Below are 17,736 nucleotides of genomic sequence, written 5' to 3'. Positions count from 1 at the left end.
TTGTAAGTTCAGGTCTGTCCTTTCCTTTATGGAATCAATCCATCTTTTGTTTGGTCTTCCTCTTTTTGTACTCCCTTGTTTTCCCCAGCATTATGGTCTTTTAGTGAATCATGTCTTCTCATGATGTGTCCAAAGTATGATAACTTCAGTTCCATCATTTTAGCTTCTAGTGATAGTTCTGGTTTAATTTGTTCTAACTCCCAATTATTTGTCTTTTTTGCAGTCCGTGGTATGCACAAAGCTCTGCTCCAACACCATATTTCAAATGAGTTGATTTTTCTCTTATCCACTTTTTTCACTGTGCAACGTTCACATCCATACATAGAGATCGGGAATACCATGGTCTGAATGATCCTGACTTTAGTGTTCAGTGATACATCTTTGCATTTGAGGACATTTTTTAGTTCTCTCACAGCTGCCCTCCCCAGTCCTAGCCTTCTTCTGATTTATTGACTATTGTCTCCAGTTTGGTTAATGACTATGCCAAGGTATTGATAATTCTTGACAAGTTCAATGTTCTCGTCAACTTTAAAGTTACATAAATCTTTTGTTGTCATTACTTTAGTCTTCTTCATGTTCAGCTGTAGTCCTGCTTTTGTGTTTTCCTCTTTAACTTTCATCAGCATTCATTTCAAATCATTAATGGTTTCTGTTAGTAGTATGGTATCGTATGCATATCTTAAATTATTGATATTTCTCCATCCAGTTTTCACACCTCCTTCGCCTTGGTCCAGTCCCACTTTCCATATGATATGTTCTGGGTATAAATTAAACAAGTAGGGTGATAAAATACACCCCTGTCTCACACCCTTTCCAATGCGGAACCAATTGGTTTCTCCATATTCTGTCCTTACAATAGCCTCTTGTCCAGACTATAGGTTGTGTATCAGGACAATCAGTTGCGGTGGTACCCCCATTTCTTTTAAAGCATTCCATAGTTTTTCATGTTCTACACAGTCAAAGGCTTTGCTGTAATCTATGAAGCACAGGGTGATTTCCTTCTGAAATTTCTTGGTCCGTTCCATTATCCAACGTATGTTTGCGATATGACCTCTGGTGCCTCTTCCCTTTCTAAATCCATCTTGGATGTCTGGCATTTCTTGCTCCATATATGGTAAGAGCCATTGTTGTAGAATCTTGAGCATTACTTTACTTGCATGGGATATTAAGGCAATAGTTTGGTAATTACTGCATTTTCCACAGGTAGCCTGCCATCAGATTGGGTACTACTGCCATCTAGCGTCCGAAGGCAAGAATGCACTAGAGTTAAAACCTGGGCCTCGGGCCCCTCCCACTCCAGTCTTCATTCTTGCCTTCGTCCGAGGCAGGTTAAATTGTTGGACAGAGCGATAGATAAGTCTTTATTCCTTCTCCATTTCACCTTTTTTCACCTATTTGTTTCCCTCCCCACGTTGGTGTTCGGAGGGTGTGCAATTTTTTCTTATTTTTTCCTAGTATATTGTTCCTTATCTCTCCTTGGCGTTATTTTTTCCCCTTTTTGTTTTCCCGTTTGGGATTGTTTGGGGGTGCGTCGCTGAGGCTACTTAAGCGGCGGCTGCTGCTTTTTTGTCGGGTGGGGGTCCCACGGCTGCGGATCCCCCCCCCACTCAGTTTCGGCTGCCTTTTCAACCCTCCTGGGGCCTTATTTTGCTGAGGCTGCGGCTGCCTCCCGGGCTCTCCATCCGTTCCCACGCCCCAGGACAGCGTTTTTTGGCCTACGGCTGCTCTTTCAGCCCTCCTGGGGTCTTATTTAGGCAACCCCGATATCGCGGCCGCCATTTTGTTTTTTGCACTTTTAAAGTTTTTTCCTTTCTGAGGCTTCTTGAGGGCCTATAAGGCACCCTCTTGTCCCGGCTGCCTTCTCAGCCCTGTTGGGGCTTTATTTAGGCTCGGCTGCTTTTTCAGCCCTCCTGGGGTCTTATTTAGGCAACCCTGATATCGCGGCCGCCATTTTGCTTTTTGCACTTTTAAAGTTTTTTCCTTTCTGAGGCTTCTTGAGGCCCTATAAGGCACCTCTTGTCCCGGCTGCCTTCTCAGCCCTGTTGGGGCTTTATTTAGGCTCAGCTGCTTTTTTTCAGCCCTCCTGGGGTCTTATTTAGGCAACCCCGATATCGCGGCCGCCATTTTGTTTTCACAGCCGCCATTTTGTTTTTTGCATTTTTGAAGTTTTTTCCTTTCTGAGGCTTCTTGAGGCCCTATAAGGCAGCGTTTCGTCCCGGCTGCTCTCTCAGCCCTGTTGGGCCTTAATTTAGGCTCCCCTATTCTAAAGTATTTCTGCATGTGAGACCTGTGTCTTTATGACCTATAGTCAAGAGATACCACACCTTCCCCATTGTGTGTGTGTATCCCCTTATGTGCACCACTATTTGAGGCTTAGTTTTCGTCAGTGCACTTTGGCGGTACCGCACCTTCCCCATTGTGTGCGTGTATCTAGCCCTGGCCATGCTGCGCTTTTTAAAGAAAAGCATCCTTTTTTCCTGGCAGTGTAATTAGCGGTTTCGCACCTTCCCCATTGTGTGCGTGTACTTAGCTAGTGGCCAATAATACACCTCGACTTCTCACTTACTTTTTGGAGTCCTGATTGTTTAGTGGGGCGCTTAATATTGGTGGGCATACATCCACGATCTCAGCACCTTCCCCATTGTGTGCGTGATCCAGACTTTGATCTCAGCACCTTCCCCATTGTGTGCGTGATCCAGACTTTGACATGGCAGATCAGAACCCAGAGGTGCCACAAGCTTCTAAAGCAGGTCGTCAGGGCATCGCTTCATCTGTACGCAAGCCACCTAAACACAAGCCCGCTAAAGCCTTAGCCAAGACTAAACACCTGTCTGGCCACGGGCCGCCCAAGAGGGCACGCTACGTTGCACCCCCGCTCCCGGAGAAGCCTCTGCACACAGCGGTGCCTGCGCTCTTTCAGTCTTCTGAGTCCTCAGAGGATGAGTTTGAAGGCTTCCCCAGCCAAACCCCTCGCCAATCTGACCTGACTCCATCTGTGCAGCCTCATGCGCCTCCACAGGAACATACTCTACCCGCACCTCCACCTGCAGGGATACAGCTGACTCCAGATTCTCTGCTACAGTTACGAGAGATGCTTGGGTGCCTATATCAACCTCAGCCTCCACCTCATGTATCCTCTCAGCCTGAAGTTTTGCGGCAGTCTACCTCTGCAAGACTATCGAGCTGCCATGATGATGCCCCGCTACCCTCACCTAACCCATTTGATGTGGTCAGGGGCAGAGTGGGCGTGGAATCCTCACAGATGGAGGACTTCTTAAACCTTTTCCAGGCTGACCCTGATGAATGGAGTGGAGAATCTGACCCAGATGAGGACTACTCTTACCGCCTTTTCAACCCGGCAGACATCATTCATCTGTCTCGCAGAGTAATGGACACCCTCAGCATTCAACCAGAACAAACACCACCGGTTGCCCCTCCGGTGAAGGGTGCCAGAGTCCTCAAGTCGCCTAGATCAGTGGATCATTTTATCCCTGTGCCAGATCCCATTAACAAGCTGGCCAGAGAAGAATGGGCCCGCCCTCTACGTCCGCGCCGTTCCTCCACTTTGGCCAACAAGCTGTATACCCTGGCCCCGGACTTCATGTCATTCCTGAACGTCCCGGGGGTGGACCAACCCATTTCCAATCTCGTGTCTCGGTCTCTCCTCCCGAAAGAAGGAGACTCCCAGTTCAAGGATCCCTCGGAGAGGCGGCTCGACTTTGTCCTCCGAAAGATCCACGAGGCATCCGCCCATTCCATCCGGGCTTCTGCTGCCACCTCCATCTTCTCACAGGCCTCAATGATGTGGCTAGATGACCTTCTGGACGACCCTAACCCGGATCCCGCCAAGCTACGGAAGGGTTTACTCAAGGTACACAAGACTGCTGCATTTGTGGCTGATGCCACATTAGACGCAACCCACCAAGGTGCACGGGCTCTGGCGGCTGGCATTGTTGCTCGTCGAACCCTATGGCTTCAACATTGGGACGCTGACTCTACCGCCAGAACTAACTTGTCCATGGCACCATACTCGGGCGCTATGCTCTTTGGCGACAACGCACTTAAAGCTGTCCTGGTCGATCCCAAGGACAATCGTAAGCCTGCCTTAGCCACAGTCAGAAGAGACGACCGCAGACCATTTCGGTGGTTTACTCCTTACTGCTCCTTCCAGCCCTTTCGGAGAGGACGACCTGGTGGACGAGGACGGGATAGCAGGCCTACAGATTTCCGTCCCTCTAGGGCACCCTGGCCCAGACAACGTTTCCAGCCTAGAGCCCAATACCAAGGCAGGCAAGCTGCTTCAGCCTCTTATGGCAGAGGAGCCCGTCAGCGCAGTCAGTTCTGACACTTTTCCCATTGGAGGCAGACTCTCCTTCTTCTCCAGCTCCTGGCTCACTCCGACACAAATCTCTTGGGTCAGGGCAATCTTCACCCAGGGGTACAACATAGAGTTTTGGAGGGAACCCCCGGACAGATTTTGCCTCTCCCCCATCTCCAAGTCACGCAGGGTGGCTATGCAGGATGCCCTACGCCATCTTCTAAACATAGCCACTATAGAGACAGTACCTCCATCCGAAAGGCTGCAAGGCGTGTACTCCGTCCTCTTCACGGTCCCCAAGCGAGATTCCTCATGGAGGGCAGTCCTAGACCTCAAGTTTCTCAACCGCTTTGTCAAGTACCGCCGCTTCAAGATGGAGTCTCTGGCGTCTATTGTGGAAGCTCTACAACAAGGGGATTTCCTAGCGTCCATCGACCTGAAGGACGCGTATTTACACATTCCAATTTGCTCGGATCACAGAAGATTCCTGAGATTCGCACTAGGCCACCACCATTTCCAATACCGTGCCATGCCATTTGGCCTCTCTTCGGCTCCTCGAGTATTCACCAAGGTGATGGCCACCATGGTGGAATCTCTTCACCTACAGGGGGTTCACATTTACGCCTATCTCGACGATCTCCTCCTTCGATCATGCTCCCGGGACCTGGCCAACAGACAACTCCAGTTCACCCTAGACGCTCACGGCTGGCTGATCAATGCCGAAAAGAGTCACCTGCAGCCAACCCAACGCCTCCATCACCTGGGGACTATACTGGACACCTCTTTAGCCATGTTTTTTCTGTCCCCAGATCGTATTGCCTCCATCACAACCATGGCAACCTTACTGATACATCGCTCAAGGGCAGATGTCATGCTTCTGGCGCCGTTCCTAGGGTCAATGATTTCCACAATTCACATCGTCCCGTGGGCTCGACATCATTCGAGACCTCTACAATGGGCCCTCCTACCTCTTCAGGCGGACATCACCAAGTCCAACCATCGTGTGATTCCGCTGGACCCATCGTTGAAGGAACCACTCCGCTGGTGGGTAGCAACAACCCACCTCAGCAAGGGGATGCCTTTTCGGGACCCAGCCAGAGTCCTAATCACCACAGACGCCAGTCTGTCTGGCTGGGGAGCCCATTGCAACTCCACCTTCGTTCAAGGCGTGTGGTCCACTCAGGAACTAAATCACAACATAAACTGGCTGGAGCTCAGAGCTGCTTATCTGGCCCTTCGACACTTCCAGCCTCTGTTCTCTCTACAACACGTCCTCATCCGTATGGACAACGTTTGCGTGAAATCTCATATCAACAGACGGGGGTACCAGGTCCAGGGTTCTACAGGAAGAGGCGACCCGAATCTTCGACTGGGCCGAGAACCATCTATTGTCGTTACGAGCAGAACATCTCAGCGGGGCTCTAAACGTGACCACCGATTGGCTCAGCAGGCAACAGGTCAACCCGGGGGAATGGAAGCTTCATTCGGCAGTGTTCCACCTCCTCCAGCTCCGGTTTGGCCCCCTCTCGGTGGACCTCTTCGCTTCCAGCCACAACTGACAGCTGCCTCGTTACTTTTCGAGGTACCTAGAGCCGAGGGCGGAAGCAGTGGATGCGCTAACGACACCATGGCCAGACGGGCTTCTGTATGCCTTCCCCCCGATATCCCTCTTGGGCAGGACGTTGACGAAACTCCGACAAGAAGGGACTCGGATTCTTCTAATAGCACCATACTGGCCTCGCAGACCTTGGTTCTCGGACCTTCTCTCGATGTCAGTTGTGGACCCCTGGACCCTCCCGTTCAGGCCGGACCTTCTCACCCAGCGACCAGTTTGGCATCCAGACCCGACCTGGCTGAGCCTGACGGCCTGGCTTTTGAACGGACGCAGTTGAATACTGCTGGACTTTCTCAGGGGGTGATAGACACTATCTTAGCATCAAGACAACCGTCAACTACTCGCATTTACCAGAGTATTTGGCGTGCCTTCTCCAACTGGTGCACTTCCAAGGGTTTTTCAGCACCTCACGCCACTGTACAGCATGTTCTACAGTTCCTATACAGTGGTTTGACATTGGGACTCCGACCAAACACTCTGCGTCGCCATGCCTCCACCATCTCCTCGATCTTATCCATTTCCTCATCGGCCGCCCCTCTGGGAGCTCACCCGCTCATCAAACATTTTTTAAGAGGGGCTGCCCGCCTTTCTCCGCCTGTATGCCACCATTTTCCTTCCTGGAACCTCTCTAAGGTCTTGCAAGCCTTACAGCGCTCTCCGTTTGAGCCCCTTGCTTCAGTACCCCTCAGACTGTTATCTTGCAAAGTTCTTTTTCTCGTTGCTATTACTTCTGCAAGAAGAATTTCGGAGCTACATGCCTTATCATCAGCCCATCACCTCTGCGTGTTTCATAAGGACTCAGTAATTCTGAGGGTTGACCCATCCTTCTGTCCAAAGGTCACCTCAGTATTCCACTGTGGCCAGGATATTATACTTCCTTCATTCTGCCCAAAGCCGGTCCATCCCCTCGAAAAGGCCTGGCATTCGCTGGATGTTAGGAGAGCACTCAAGGTTTATCTCTCTCGCACCCAAGACATCAGGCAGACAGAAGCATTATTTGTATCCTTTCACCCTAGGTCTTTGGGAAAAAAGGTTTCCAAATCCACTTTGTCCTGTTGGCTACGAGCCTGTATTTCTATCGCATATCAGTCTCTTAATCTGCCAGTGCCGTCTAACATCACGGCTCATTCCACCAGGTCAGCTGCCGCTACGGCGGCATTCCTAACTAATGCTCCTCTTGCTGACATATGTAGGGCGGCGGTATGGGCTACCCCTAACTCCTTCGTGAAGCATTATAAGATTGATCGCTATGCTTCGGCTGACGCCTCCTTCGGGAGACGTGTCCTTCAACATGCCCTTTCTGATTCGTAAGCTGTTTGTAGTCCCTCCCTATTAAGGGGCTGCGTTGGTACATCCCAATCTCATGGCAGGCTACCTGTGGAAAATGGTCCATTAGACTCACCTGAAGGGTGATTTTCACAGGTACGCCTGCCATCACGTCCCTCCCTTGTGGGGGATTTCTAGATAAATTATGCTATAAGTTTAGTGCTCTGTTCTGTTCTCACTTAGTTAAAACCTGTGTTTTTGGTAGCAAGTTCTATGATGTTTCCTGTTCCGATTTTCCTACCTCTATTTTCCTTGCTCCTGCGGCCTTTGGCCTTTAGTTCCTTTCAGATATACCACTTCGGACTCGTCGCAAATGAAGACTGGAGTGGGAGGGGCCCGAGGCCCAGGTTTTAACTCTAGTGCATTCTTGCCTTCGGACGCTAGGTGGCAGTAGTACCCAATCTGATGGCAGGAGTACCTGTGAAAATCACCCTTCAGGTGAGTCCAATGGACTATTCTCTGGGATCCCCTTTCTTTGGAATTGGGATATATATTGAACGCTTCCAGTCTGTGGGCCATTGTTTAGTTTTCCATATTTCTTGACAGATTTTTGTCAAAATTTGGACTGATTCAGTCTCAGTAGCTTGTAGCAGCTCTATTGGTATGCCACCTGTTCCTGGTGATTTGTTTCTTCCAAGTATTTTAAGAGCAGTTTTCACCTCACATTCTAAAATGTCTGGTTCTTCATCATATGGTTCCTCCGTGAATGAATCTGTCATCCTGGCATCTCTTTTATAGAATCATAGAATAGAGTTCTTCAGTGTGTTGCTTCCATCTTCCTTTTATTTCATCTTGGTCAGTCAGTGTGTTCCCCTGTTGATTATTCAACATTCCTACCCTTGGTTTAAATTTCCTTGTAATTTCTCTAATCTTTTGGAACAGGGCTCTTGTTCTACCCTTTTTGTTGTCCTCTTCTATTTTTATACAATAACTGTTGTAATATTTCTCTTTGTCCCTACGTACTAGTCGCTGCATTGTTGCATTTAGGGTTCTAACCATGTTTTTTTGTCCTTTTGCTTTTGCTTTCCTTCTCTCTTTAATAATTTTAAGAGTTTTGTCAGTCATCCATTGAGGTCTTTCTCTCTTTTTAACTAGAGGTATTGTCTTTTTGCATTCTTCCCTGATAACGTCTCTGACTGCACTCCATAGTTCTTCTGGTTCTCTGTCAACTAAGTTTAAAGCCTCAAATCTGTTCCTTATTTGATCTTTCTTCTGGGATGTTATTTAAATTCTATTTTGGCATTAAGATTGCTTTGTTTAACTTGACTCTGATTTTTGGTATTACCAGTTCATGATCTGTACCACAGTCTGCTCCTGGTCTTGTTTTCGCAGAAAGTATGGAACTTCTCCATCTTCTGCTACCAATTATATAATCAATTTGATTCCTATATTGACCGTTTGGTGATGTCCACATGTACAGTCATCTTTTTGGTTGCTCAGAAAAGAGTTATTTTTTTTCTTTATGTCCTCAATCATTTTGAAGGATTAAATTGAAAATGAGTTTTGTTCTTTTTCTTTTTGAGGTCTGCTGTACTTTTATTGATGTAGTGCACAGTAATTATTTTTCATATAGCTAATGGTGGAAACACAAACTTTATTGGTGCAGTTTGACTTCTTGAACACAGTCTTGCTATTAAGCTACATCAGTATGGTTATTCAGTCATTTCAAATATTAATGAAGGAAAACAGGTCACAGGACTACTGTTTCTATTGCACTGTGAAATTGTAGTGGAACTCAGTGAATGAGTATGTGTGAAAATCTGTCTTTGGCTTTATAGATACATTCCAGATGTTCACTCTTCAGATAATCCCTTGCTTCCTCTCCTGGCTAGAAGGCAGACAGTGATGTCATACTATTTTGCCCTTCAGCTTATCTGCTGTGATTCTGTCTTGTTCCCTCTTTCTCTGGACTTTGATGTATATGGACTTCACGGTGTTGGTTAAAACTTACTTTGATACACCTTACTGCAACACTTTCCTTATTTGTTGTTGTTCAGAAAATCAGTGTGGTTTATGCTAAGCTCATTGTTCACTAGATTGTGCATAAAAAAATTCTGGACTGTTTTTTATTTATTTACTAAGCTTTGATGTTTCAGTTGCATTGAGAACAGTGGGTCCCATTTTAGTTGTAAGGTGGGGAAGACTTTCATTAGTCATTGCAACTATTTGATTTAAGAATCATTCTCTGCTTTATCTGCTGTGTGCTTATTGTGGTCTGAAGAAAACAAATGCACAGGTGTAAGAGAGAGGAAACTTGGAAAAGAAGAAAGCAGATGGATAACAAAATGTAACTTAAATTACTCTCCTCACCATTCTCCTTCATTTAATAATAACAATAATAATATTTCCATTTCTAGACCACTTACTATCTAAAAGATCTCAAAGCAGTTTACAATAGAATACAAAAGGCACAATAAAAACATATCAAATTAATTTACAAGGCAAAATACATAAACAATATCCATATACATAAACATATAGACATAGTATAAAAGTCAGAATTCACCAAGGGAAGCCCGTAAGCCACCCTCCCCACTCTATGAAAGTGCCAGAAAACTGAAATTATGTTGACCATGGAGGAGGGCGACAAGCAGGTAAAATCACCTTATTAAATACAGATAGTCCTTACTGGTGAAGCGGGTGCATTCTGTGGATGCATTCCAAATGTTTTATACAAATCAACTAGAACTGATAAAGTTTTGCAGTATCAACATCTTGGATACTTTTAAGAGAGTTTCCTTTGCTGAAGCATTAACTGAGTAACTACATCAAGACACCTGAAATCAAAAATCCTCAAGTACTTTGGATACATGTAAATCCGAAAGCTTAATTAAGTAAAAAATCACTTTGCGTGAAAATGATGTTTGTAGACTGGAATCAAAATTTCCCAAGTGATTTTCAATGATCTAAAAACCAGAATATTTAGCATAAACGTGTAGCCCTCCATATGTTGCTGGACTACAACTCCCACAATCCCCGATCATTAGACATGCTGCCTGGTCCTAATGGGAGTTGTAGTCCAGCAATATCTAGAGTGTCATATGCTCCCTACCCTTAGTATAAATTCTTCACTTTGCTAGGCTAATGTATCTGCGACTTTGGTTTCAATTAGCAAAACAAAGGGCCAAACTAGATTTGACACAAGTCAAATTAGCAAGGGTGTGTTTTTTTGAAGGGGGGGAATTACCGGAATGGTATAACATTTAGTTTAGCCCTAATGAACCATACGATTAAGTGAAAGGACCTGAAACATGCTGAAAATTGGGCATGAGTTTTAAATGTCTCTGCCAGTAACAACAATGGAACAAGGCAGTCTTGTTTTGGTCTTACAAGAAGGGACCTGGGAAAACTCAGAAGGCAAATGGATAGTGAGGGGAACTGTGCTCAAGTTAATCTGAGCCTCATTCCCTCTTTTCTGGTCTTTGACAGTGAAGTGACCAAAGGAACTTTGGGGGCAAATTGGACTCTTGCAAGTCCAGTTCTTCCCTCTCCTGTGATCAGTTTCACTGCCACAAGTGCCTGGGGGGAAAGAAAATTGGAGTCAGGGAGTAATGCAGTGAAGCATTCCCCCTCTCCCATTGAGCCCAAGGTACTAGAACGTCTACATGGGTTAGGGATGAAAGGGTGATTAACTTGCTCACCTATCACTTTTTCCCATGAAGCCATCACATGGGTTTGTGCTAGACTGAAGGTAAACTTCACTTGACATTTTCTGTAAAATTTCATGCAACTCTTAACAAGTGATGTCTTTCAGTGTTAGTAGTTCTTTTCTTATTTGCCATGAGCAGTTACCTGATTTCTCTTACTATAAATTCAAAGAGTTATAATCACTGTGGACCTAATTCCATTCCCAAAGAAATTCCATCTGTATCAAAGAAGGAAATAATTCTGCCTATTATGTAAAGAATTGAAAAAGGATTTCCATCAAGCTATTTGCCAAGCAATCAACATTTCTCTCTAAAAGAACCAAGCCATTTAAAAAATCTAAGCCCACTCTTGTTTATTTTTGTCCTGATAACATATAAAAGGTACCTAAATCCATTATCTTATCTTAGAATTAGTTTTTGTGTGAACAGCGTATGCCTTCTCAGAATGCTTAGCAATTGCTTATTCAGGGAATGGACTTTCACTGAATGTTAGAAATAGATTGTCCTATGTTTAAGAACAGCAAGGAAATAATCCAAGAGGTTTGTTGTCACCCCCACCTTGTTTCACCGATTTATGTGTTCAATTGATGAACTGTTATTCCACTATGGATTATTTTATTTTATTTATTTATTATTTGGGTTATATCCCGCCCTTCCTCCCAGCAGGAGCCCAGCAGGAGTACTGATCTAAATTGTATAGATCCAATATAAAGACCTGCAAATATGCTTTGGCATGGCAGCTTCTCTACAAAATGGTTGTAAAATGTAGCCTGGCTGGGAGTCCAGAATCTGTGAGTTCAAATCCCCACTCGTATCTCCTGGGTGTCAATGGCCAGTTAAAGAACACCCCCACAGTGAGTGCCTCAGGGGTTACGTGCCCTGCCACCTGTGCAGCTGTGGGCAAGCTGCATAGTCCCAAGGAGCCCAGTTGCCCCCCAGCTGGCAGTTGCGGACAAGGAAGGGGCTGGCTTGTGCAGCTGTGTCATGCTGAGCAGGCCCTAGCCAACTGGGTAGGACTAGCCTCAGAGGGAGGCTGTGGTAAACCCCCTCTGAATACCGCTTACCATGAAAACCCTATTCATAGGGTCGCCATCAGTTGGGATCGACTTGAAGGTAGTCCATTTCCATTTTTATAAAATCATAGAATAGCAGAGTTGGAAGGGGCTTATAAGTTCATTGGGTCCAACATCCTGCTCAGTGCAGGAATCCAACTTAAAACATACCTAACAGACGGCTGTCCAGCTGCCTGTTGAATGCCTCTAGTGCTGCAGAGCCCACCATCTCCCTAGGTAATTGGTTACATTGTTGTAACACTAATAGTAAGGAAATTTTTTCCTGATGTTCATAGAGTCTCTTCTTCCACTAAATATTTCTGGCAGCAGATGGTACTCACATGAAGAATCTAAAAACTGTGGAAGACCCACATGTTAAACAATTCTACAAGCCACAACCTCTGTAAAGAGAAACTGCCATATGGAAGCATTTTTCAATGGTTTTACTTTTGGGGCTTTCATATTTTAATCTGCCTTCAAAATTAGGGAGCAGAAGGCTATCTGGCTAGACCCAAGCAAAGCTAACACAAACTAGAATGAGAGTTTATTCAAATGTTCATGTGATGAATTTCTCACAGCAATATACCTTCTACAATGGAGGTGGAGTTAGCTGAAAAAAAATCTACCTGCCAATGCAAAGTTAGCATGTTGGAGAAACAGCCAGTATAGCCTTTCCATCTGATATATTATTTATTTATTTATTTATTGCACTTGTATACCGCCACATAGCCGAAGCTCTCTGGGCGGTTTACAGCAATCAAAAACATTAAAACAAATACACAATTTAAGACACGTATTTTAAAAACAATTTAAAACCCAATTTTAAAATATTAAAACAATATAAAAACAATTTAAAAATATCACCTTTCTATACAGAGGTTATGTTTTCAGTAATGCTGGTCATAAACCATAATAAGTGAAATTAGCTGTGTGCTTGGTGCACGTAGCTCAAGCAGCTCCTGCTTTGTTCTTCTCATTCTAGAGTGAGGAAGCAAACCACAACACACAAACCAGCAGACATAAGAACTTCTTCAGGAGGAAGGGTTGGTAATAAATAAATAAATAAGTAAGTAAATAAAAGCGCTGCCTAATCAGGGCAGAGGCCCACCTCTTCCAGCATCATGTTTCACAGTGGCCAACTAGAACCCTATAAGGAGCTTGTAAGCAGAACCTGAATGCAATAACACTTTCCCCACTTCTGATTCCCAATAGCTGATATTCAGAGGCATATTGCCTTGTACACTGGAAGTAGAAGAGGTTTGTTTCTCCCCAAATAAGCCACAAGTGGAAGATGTTTGTTCTTGGATTACTGCTTGTGGTTTGAATTAGAGAAACAAACCGTGTGTGCTGATTCAGACTACTCCACAGTTGGCTTCCCACTCTAGAAACAGATTTCCCACCTAAATTTGAAGATGGTATATTTACACAAAAATGGTACCAAATGCTTTTTCTGAGTGCTTGGATTCACTGTCTGTGCAGGATCCTGTATTAGACATGTGTGCTAAATGAAATGGACATGTATTTTAGGAGATGATTTTTTTCAGACAATATTCTTAAGAAGCCTTATCTGTTCAAAACTTGTAAGGCATATCAATTCTGTATGTCCTCCCTAATTTTATTAGCTCTGCCTTCTCTGTAAATAAATGTCTGTTATCCTTATAATTTCTGTTTTGGTCTTTTCATTTTTGTTAATCCCTACAGTTCCTGAATGTCACATGTGTATGTTCCAAAAGAAATGGACATATATTCTTCATATTCTATAGCATCTTGATTTTCTCTTACTAGATAATTGTTTCAACGGGCAACACTCTAAGAATACGGTAGATATTTTTCTTCATCAAAGGTTTATATTTTATTACCTAGAAGTAGCTGTTTTGCAATAATCACCCTTAAACTCTATACATATTTTTTGGCTAAGATCAAGAGTTCATGTTACACATACTACTTTGCAAATATCAGCTGATTACACAGAACATTTGCATCTTGAATTGGTTGTAGAAACAGACGTTGCCATGAACCAGTTTCAAATCCACTAGGTAAGCAATAGTTTGTTAACTAGATACAAGTTCAATGATGTGGAACATTTCATCTCACATTATTTCCATCTCTCTTCTGTGATTCAGTTTTCAACAAACAATGAGTAATAAAAGTTTTTATATGCAGAAATCAGTGAACTTTTTAATTAGTGTCTGCCTTATTCTTCCTTGATGTAACTGCTTCACTGAGGAGAAAATGGAGTGGGTTTTTATTTGTATGCTTTTTGTGGAGGGGTTGCTCTCTCTATCATAGTCAGTGAGATTTGCCAAGTTCACTGCATATAAAAACATCTATTACAAAATGCCTATTGAAAATTGAATCTTAGCCAAGGCATGAAACTGTGTGAGCTAAAAAGTGTCATTGACTGCCAAAGCTAACCTCCAAGCATGTGTCCCAAGCGAATTTGGCATTCTGTGCACTCTTTCCAAAAGGATGGATCTTCTGTCCCTATTAAGATGCTGAGGAAGGCAGAGTTCATAAGTGCAGAGTTGCTAACACACATTAATTATTTAACAAAATTTATGTAGCTTAGTCGACACAAAATCCATAAGTATTTTACATTTTTTAAAGAAAAACAGTACAAGAAAACATTTAAAAACAAGTTGACATACATTTCTATCAAAATATAAATAAAATTAACAATTTAAAAAACTATTATACATAGTAAAGTTGATATTAACATTACATGCCTGGATAAATGTGTTGAAACAAAGAAGTTTCAGTAAATTACACAAAGTGTTAACTTTGAATTGATTTAAATGATTAGTTCTTAAAGATCAGCAGTCTTTCTAGGCTATTTGCCAGAAATCTTAATTGCCAGCATGTTTGTTTTATGTAACCTACATAGGCAGTCAATGAAGGCTAGTCTTTTAGGGAAATGGGGCACTTCCCTGCTAACATCAGTTTGCCCTCAGCCAACCCCACCTGCTGCCTTCTCGCTTACAACCAGTCCAGGGATGGCACTGCCTGTCACCTTCCCCCTACTCAGTTGCAGTATTGCCCTTGTAGAACTCAGCAGGGAGGAGGAAGGGATTGATTTTTTTTAAAAAAAATACCCTCCCACTCAACACTACTTTGCTAACTGATCTTTAATTTGAAAACTGGGGTCGTATATGAGGAACTTCTGCTGAAAGCAAACACACTCCAAAGTTCTGTTGGGCATGCACCATTCCTAAGCCTTCCTCAGCCTAACTACGCTCTAAGTATTGTAAATTAACTTCATACAACATGCATGCACCATGTGTATATGAATCAACTTTGTATGAAATGCTACTGTGATACTCTTCTGAAAAGTCCTGCCCTTTTTTAAAAAACAAAAGTAGATGACTGACTTGCATTATTTTCATCCATTCTTCTTGAGGTACAATGGAAGCAGATGAGGAAACACCTAGTGACAGATGTATTCCATACCATATATTGGCTTGAAAATGTGGCAATTCTTTGGTAGCATCTTTACGGAAAAATAAATGATGCCAAATACCTTTTGGATTGTATAGCTTAAAGGAATAACCATTTTACCTTAAATGACTGCTGTAAACTGTGACAGTACTTTAGATCTCTATCAATGATCACAGATGTCTGGTAGTTCACTGTCTATTACAAGTAAACTGATAAAAAAATCTTTAAAGCTAATGAAAAAGAAAGCTAACTTTATGACCTTAGTTCAATGAAATGAGAACAATTGGAAACCAGTGTGTCTATGAAGACTTATGAAAGATTCAAATGGCCTGAAGGAGTTATTCTTTTATCTAGTGTATGGTACTGCTGCTAAAAATTCAATAAGAGAATTAATATTTGAGTACTTGATTGATTTGTAACACAGTTTGTAAATAAATTGAAGCTGTTGAAAGAACTATTAAAGATTTCACTGATAAATAGTGTCAGCATATTATAGTAGGTTTTCATGCAACAGTGTCCCCTCCAAACAATTTTTTTCTTTCAGGGAATTACAGTTGATAGCATATTTTTCTGTTACTTTAATTTTTTTGTAACATCTGATAAACCTTTCTCACCTTGTGAGCCATTCATCTGAATTAAGCATATGCTTAACTTTCCTCAGTTGAAACCTTCAGCTTAAGAGTGCTAAATGTTGCCTGAATCATGCTTACTGTTAGCTCAGTGGATACAAACATCTTACATTAATGACTGTGCGTGTTTTAATTATGGCCGTACTTCCTGTGGCTTACCTAAAAATGGGGTTTTCTCCCTCACATTACTCAGGAACTTTTAAGAATAACCCATAGTTTTTATTATTTATTTTCCCCTGGAAAAATCTTGTAAAGACTACAAAACTTGGAGAAGCTCCCTCCCAGAACTTACCTTGACCAGGGCTGCCATCAGAGCGACTGTTGTGAAGAGCATCCACCATGATCCTAGGTCTTCTATTTTAGGTGTTGACAAAGGATCTTTAGTGTTTTTGGGCCTGGGGACACATTTAGAAATCTAAGAAACTGTTGTGTACATCACTAAATAATCAGTTTCACAGAATAAAAACTGCTAATGTGCAGAATTATTCCCCCCTCCAAAAAACAAAAGACCTGTACATGACCAAAACAAAACAAGACAAAAAAATCAGGCACTACCCCCTGAAAAATAGGCAACATTGTCCACCAAACATCAAAAAAGCAAAATTCCAAATCCCTTATTTTTAAAAAAATTGGGAAGCTCAAGAAGTCTTGGCAGGCGCCATGGGGGTATCTAAAGGCACCATGATGCCCACAGGCACAGACCCTAGGTGCAGACACTGGTAATTTCTTCCTAGAATGCTCCTAATTTCCTTGGGAGAATATCCATTACTGCAAAGGACCTGAGTAACAGAGTTCCAAATAGTTCCTGTCTGAATCCACTTAGTGGAAAATATTGGAAATTTAATTTCTGAGGCATTCTAGTGGCAGTCTTCACCATGCTGGGAGGAAACATATCAGCATCTGAACTCTAAACAGAAGCTCTTGGAGGCTGGGAGAAGCCCTCAACAACTTTTCCAGCTGGTATCCCAGCTCCCTCTCGCCATGCTAATTTGGGCTGCAGTCTAGAGATGGATGAATCTGTCCATTTGGGGTTCTCTTAGTTTTCCATTTTTCCATTCTTAAGTTCAGTTCTACATGTTTCCACATCAATTATTTTTTTTAAAAAAAGTCCTCATGAAAATTCATCAGCATCTTAGTGTGCATTTCTCCTAATATAAACATGGTTGTATGCAATTTGCCTAATATAAACATTTTTGCAGAGTAATTTTCCCTGAGATAGTGCATTTTTGTGTGTTATTTTCAGTTACATTTTTATACACACTTTATCTCAATATATTAATTTTGAGCATATAACTTCGTTGTCTAATGGCATTATAAAACTGAGTATATGTTATGGCTTCAATATTAATATTCTTGAAAAGGAAAAGTAGGCCAAACAATACTGTTACAATAATTTCTCTTTTTACAGGAATTAAGGATAGTATGCACAGCTAAAAAGGTTATATTTAATAACAGATTCCATATACACTGCCCATACAACTGTGCACCATAACTAAAGGTAAACTTATCCCAGGCTTTACATGCCATTACTAAAAGAGAAAAAGAAAATAGTAAGCAAATTGTCCTTCTCAGCAAAACATTGTTCCTCCATAAACATAAAATTATGTGTCTTTATATAGTTACTTATGACCACATCCCTAGTCTTGCTGCATCAGCACATTTGCTGAGAAGGCCCTTCTTGTTATGCCATGACTGTGGTTCTGGGACTTGGAGC

The 17,736-nt window shown here is 42.8% G+C and overlaps 1 protein-coding gene across 9 annotated transcripts in view; it reads left to right on the top strand.

The window, feature by feature from the left end:
• Positions 1 to 17,736, top strand: part of ROBO1 (roundabout guidance receptor 1) — a 1,232,929-nt gene that overhangs the window by 1,068,943 nt on the left and 146,250 nt on the right. The gene's annotated exons all lie outside the window — the stretch shown is intronic.

Source organism: Rhineura floridana, chromosome 5 (genome assembly GCF_030035675.1).
Source record: "Rhineura floridana isolate rRhiFlo1 chromosome 5, rRhiFlo1.hap2, whole genome shotgun sequence".
NCBI classification, from domain to species: Eukaryota; Metazoa; Chordata; class Lepidosauria; order Squamata; family Rhineuridae; genus Rhineura; species Rhineura floridana.
This window is presented reverse-complemented; position numbering and strand designations above follow the sequence as displayed.